Genomic DNA, 6,015 nt, shown 5'->3' with positions numbered 1-6,015 from the left:
ATTGTTTTCACTATATATTTTACCTCTTGGGGATGTTATTCGAAAACATAATGTTAACTTTCACTGCTATGCGGATGACACACAGCTGTACATTTCAAGGAAACATGGTGAAGCCCCAAAATTGCCCTTGCTAGAAGAATGTGTTTCAGACATAAGGAAGTGGATGGCTGCAAACTTTCTACTTTTAAACTCGGACAAAAGAGAGATGCTTGTTCTAGGTCCCAAGAAACAAAGAGATCTTCTGTTGAATCTGACAATTAATCTTAATGGTTGTACAGTCGTCTCAAATAAAACTGTGAAGGACCTCGGCGTTACTCTGGACCCTGATCTCTCTTTTGAAGAACATATCAAGACCATTTCAAGGACAGCTTTTTTCCATCTACGTAACATTGCAAAAATTAGAAACTTTCTGTCCAAAAATGATGCAGAAAAATTAATCCATGCTTTTGTCACTTCTAGGTTAGACTACTGCAATGCTCTACTTTCCGGCTACCCGGATAAAGCACTAAATAAACTTCAGTTAGTGCTAAATACGTCTGCTAGAATCCTGACTAGAACCAAAAAATGTGATCATATTACTCCAGTGCTAGCCTCTCTACACTGGCTTCCTGTCAAAGCAAGGGCTGATTTCAAGGTTTTACTGCTAACCTACAAAGCATTACATGGGCTTGCTCCTACCTATCTCTCTGATTTTGTCCTGCCGTACATACCTACACGTACGCTACGGTCACAAGACGCAGGCCTCCTAATTGTCCCTAGAATTTCTAAGCAAACAGCTGGAGGCAGGGCTTTCTCCTATAGAGCTCCATTTTTATGGAACGGTCTGCCTACCCATGTCAGAGACGCAAACTCGGTCTCAACCTTTAAGTCTCTACTGAAGACTCATCTCTTCAGTGGGTCATATGATTGAGTGTAGTCTGGCCCAGGAGTGGGAGGGTGAACGGAAAAGCTCTGGAGCAACGAACCGCCCTTGCTGTCTCTGCCTGGCCGGTTCCCCTCTTTCCACTGGGATTCTCTGCCTCTAACCCTATTACAGGGGCTGAGTCACTGGCTTACTGGGGCTCTCTCATGCCGTCCCTGGAGGGGGTGCGTCACCTGAGTGGGTTGATTCACTGATGTGGTCATCCTGTCTGGGTTCCCCCCCCCCCCCCCCTTGGGTTGTGCCGTGGCGGAGGTCTTTGTGGGCTATACTCAGCCTTGTCTCAGGATGGTAAGTTGGTGGTTGAAGATATCCCTCTAGTGGTGTGGGGGCTGTGCTTTGGCAAAGTGGGTGGGGTTATATCCTTCCTGTTTGGCCCTGTCCGGGGGTGTCCTCAGATGGGGCCACAGTGTCTCCTGACCCCTCCTGTCTCAGCCTCCAGTATTTATGCTGCAGTAGTTTATGTGTCGGGGGGCTAGGGTCAGTTTGTTATATCTGGAGTACTTCTCCTGTCCTATTCGGTGTCCTGTGTGAATCTAAGTGTGCGTTCTCTAATTCTCTCCTTCTCTCTTTCTCTCTCTCGGAGGACCTGAGCCCTAGGACCATGCCCCAGGACTACCTGACATGATGACTCCTTGCTGTCCCCAGTCCACCTGGCCGTGCTGCTGCTCCAGTTTCAACTGTTCTGCCTTATTATTATTCGACCATGCTGGTCATTTATGAACATTTGAACATCTTGGCCATGTTCTGTTATAATCTCCACCCGGCACAGCCAGAAGAGGACTGGCCATCCCACATATGCTCTCTCTAATTCTCTCTTTCTTTCTCTCTCTCGGAGGACCTGAGCCCTAGGACCATGCCCCAGGAATACCTGACATGATGACTCCTTGCTGTCCCCAGTCCACCTGACTGTGCTGCTGCTCCAGTTTCAACTGTTCTGCCTTATTATTATTTGACCATGCTGGTCATTTATGAACATTTGAACATCTTGACCATGTTCTGTTATAATCTCCACCCGGCACAGCCAGAAGAGGACTGGCCACCCCACATAGCCTGGTTCCTCTCTAGGTTTCTTCCTAGGTGTTGGCCTTTCTAGGGAGCTTTTCCTAGCCACCGTGCTTCTACACCTGCATTGCTTGCTGTTTGGGGTTTTAGGCTGGGTTTCTGTACAGCACTTTGAGATATCAGCTGATGTACGAAGGGCTATATAAATACATTTGATTTGATTTGATTTGATTTGATTATATCACCCCTACCTTGTCACAACACAACAGTTTGCCTCAAACGCATTAAGGTAGGAAATTCCACAAATTAACTTTTAACATGGCACACCTGTTAATTTAAATGCATTCCGCATTCATGAAGCTGGTTGAGAGAATGCCAAGAGTGTGCAAAGCTGTCAAGGGAAAGGTTGCTTTTTGTTTAACACTTTTCTGGTTACTACATAATTCCATATGTTATTTCATAGTTTTAATGTCTTCACTATTATTCTACAAAATAGTAAGAAAATAGTAGAAAATTGTAAAAATAAAGAAAAACCCTTGAATGCGTAGGTGTGTCCAAACTTTGAAATGGTACTGTGTGATACATATTATACATATATATAAACTCTGCAAAAAAAGAAACAGCCCTATTTCAGGACCCTGTACATCAAAGATAATTCCTAAATATCCAAATAACTTCACAGAGCTTCATTATAAAGGGTTTAAACACAGTTTCCCATGCTTGTTCAATGAACCATGAACAATTAATGAATATGCACCTGTGGAACGGTCATTAAGACATTAACAGCTTACAGACGGTAGGAAATTAAGGTCACAGTTATGAAAACTTAGGACACTAAAGAGGCCTTTCTACTGACTCTGAAAAACACCAACAGAAAGATGCCCAGGGTCCCTGCTCATCTGCGTGAACTTGCATGCTGCAAGGAGTCATGAGGACTGCAGATGTGGCCAGGGCAATAAATTGCAATGCCCATATTGTGAGATGCCTAAGACAGTGCTACAGGGAGACAGGACGGACCTGTACTCTGGAGCGGGATCGATTTGGTGGTGGTCTGTCATGGTCTGGGACGTTGTGTCACAGCATTATCGGACTGACCTTGTTGTCATTGCAGGCAATCTCAACGCTGTGCGTTACAGGGGAGACATCCTCCTCCCGCATGTGGTACCCTTCCTGCAGGCTCATTCCGACATGACCCTCCAGCATGACAATGCCACCAGCTCGTTCTGTGCGGGATTTCCTGCAAGACAGGAATGGTAGTGTTCTGCCATGGCCAGCGAAGAGCCAGGATTTCAATCCCATTGAGCACGTCTGAGATCTGTTGGATCGGAGGGGAGGGCTAGGGCCATTCCCCCCAGAAATGTCCGGGAACTTGCAGGTCCCTTGGTGGAAGAGTGGGGTAACATCTCACAGCAAGAACTCGCAAATCTGGTGCAGTCCATGAGGAGGAGATGCACTGCAGTACTTATTGCAGCTGGTGGCCACACCAGATACTGACTGTTACTTTTGATTTTGATTTTGACCCCAACCCCCCTTTGTTCAGTGACACATTATTCCATTTCTGTTATTCACATGTCTGTGGAACTTGTTCAGTTTATGTCTCAGTTGTTGAATCTTGTTATGTTCATCCAAATATTTACATATGTTAAGTTTTCTGACAATAAACGCAGTTGACAGTGAGAGGACTTCTTTTTTTGCTGAATTTGTTTATATATAACCTTATATCCTCTAATTTTTGTGGACTTCAAACTGTATGTAGACTCACCTAGCTCATGGAGGATCTCCTCACAAAGTATATGTCACGTTCTGACCATCGTTCGTGTGTGTTTTCCTTGTTTTAGTGTTGGTCAGGACGTGAGCTGGGTGGGCATTCTATGTTGTGTGTCTGGTTTGTCTATTTCTATGTTTGGCCTGATATGGTTCTCAATCAGAGGCAGGTGTTAGTCATTGTCTCTGATTGGGAACCATATTTAGGTAGCCTGTTTGGTGTTGGGTTTTGTGGGTGATTGTCCTTGTTCCTGTCTCTGTGTTACTTTGCACCAGTATTAGGCTGTTTCGGTTTTCGTGTTACGTTTATTGTTTTTGTATTTGATTCGTGTTTACTTTGTTTCATTAAACATGGATCGCAATAGCCACGCCGCATTTTGGTCCGACTCTACTTCACCACAAGAGAATCGTTACAGAATCACCCACCACAACAGGACCAAGCGGCGTGGTAACGGAAAGAGGAATGGACATGGGAGGATGTTTTGGACAGCAAGAGTATGGAGTATACTACTTGGGAGGAGATAGACAGGTGGGCGGTCGACCCAGGGAGAGTGCCGGAGCCCGCCTGGGATTCGATGGAGCAGTGCGCGGAAGGTTATCGGAGAATGGAGTTGGCGAAGCAAGCACGGCGGCGCGGACGGAAGCCCGAGAGTCAGCCCCAAAAATGTCTTGGGGGGGGGGGGGGGGGGGCTCACAGGGAGTATGGCTACGCCAGGTAGGAGACCTGGGCAAACTTCCTGTGCTTACCGGGGGGCTAGAGAGACCGGGCAGGCACCGTGTTATGCTGTGGTGCGCATGGTGTCTCCAGTGCGGGTGCTTAGCCCGGTGCGGTACATTCCAGCTCCGCGTATCGGCCGGGCTAGAGTGAGCATCGAGCCAAGTGCCATGAAGCCGGCTCTACGCATCTGGTCTCCAGTGCGTCTCCGTGGGCCGGCTTACATGGCACCAGCCTTGCGCTTGGTGTCTCCGGTTCGCCTGCATAGCCCAGTGCAGGCTATTCCACCTCGCCGCACTGGCAGGGCGACCGAGAGCATTCAACCAGGTAAGGTTGGGCAGGCTCGGTGCTCAAGAGCTCCAGTGCGCCTGCACGGTCCGGTCTATCCAAAAAATGCAGCGCATAAGTGGTATAGTATAGCCCTCCGGTGGCAGCTCCCCGCACCAGGCTTCCTGTGCGTGTTCTCGGCCCAGTACCACCAGTGCCAGCACCACGCATCAGGCCTACAGTGTGCCTCGCCTGTCCAGCGCTGTCAGAGCTTTCCTCCTCTCCAGCGCTGCCGGAGTCTCCCGCCTATCTAGCACTGCTAGAGCCTTCCGCCTCTACAGCGCTGCCGGAGTCTCCCGCCTGTTCAGCGCAGTTGGAGCCTTCCTCCTCTCCAGCGCTGCCGGAGTCTCCCACCTGTTTAGCGCTGCCAGAGCCTTCCGTCTCTACAGCGCTGCCGGAGTCTCCAGTCTGCAAGGAGCTGCCAGTCTGCAGGATGCCGCCAGAGCTACCAGTCTGCAAGGAGCCGCCAGAGCTGCCAGTCTGCAAGGAGCCGCCAGAGCTGCCAGTCTGCAAGGAGCCGCCAGAGCTGCCAGTCTGCAAGGAGCCGCCAGAGCTGCCAGTCTGCAAGGAGCCGCCAGAGCTGCCAGTCTGCAAGGAGCCGCCAGAGCTGCCAGTCTGCAAGGAGCCGCCAGAGCTGCCAGTCTGCAAGGAGCCGCCAGAGCTGCCAGTCTGTATGGAGCCGCCAGAGCTGCCAGTCTGTATGGAGTCGCCAGGGCCGCCAGTCAGCATGGATCCGCCAGGGCCGCCAGTCAGCATGGAGCAGCCAGAGCCGCCAGTCAGCATGGAGCAGCCAGAGTCGCCAGTCAGCATGGAGCAGCCAGTCAGCATGGAGCAGCCAGAGCAGCCAGTCAGCATGGAGCAGTTTTCGTGTTACGTTTATTGTTTTTGTATTTGATTCGTGTTTACTTTGTTTCATTAAACATGGATCGCAATAGCCACGCCGCATTTTGGTCCGACTCTACTTCACCACAAGAGAATCGTTACAGTATAGCCACAAAGGTGCTGATGCCCTGGAACGTTGAGGCAGTGAATGATGCTCCGATGGCTAGCCCGTCAATGAAGTTATGGAGACCGTCACTCAGCATGATCATCCAGGCCAGCGTGCCAATGTCAAAATACTCTGTACCCTTTAGCCAATAGCAGCATCCTTTGCTGTTCCCTCCACCCAGGCTCTGAGAGTCCTGTTGGAGAGGAGTAATGGAGGGAGGAAGTGGAAGGGTGAGAGAGTGTGAGAAAGTGTGTGTATGACAAAAACTGTATCCCTTCTAGACAAAACCTGATCAGC

This window comes from Oncorhynchus mykiss, chromosome 6 (assembly GCF_057628025.1).
Source record: "Oncorhynchus mykiss isolate SJ-2025 chromosome 6, ASM5762802v1, whole genome shotgun sequence".
Taxonomy (NCBI): Eukaryota; Metazoa; Chordata; class Actinopteri; order Salmoniformes; family Salmonidae; genus Oncorhynchus; species Oncorhynchus mykiss.
The sequence above is the reverse complement of the archived record's forward strand: the minus strand, read 5'-3'. Positions refer to the sequence as shown.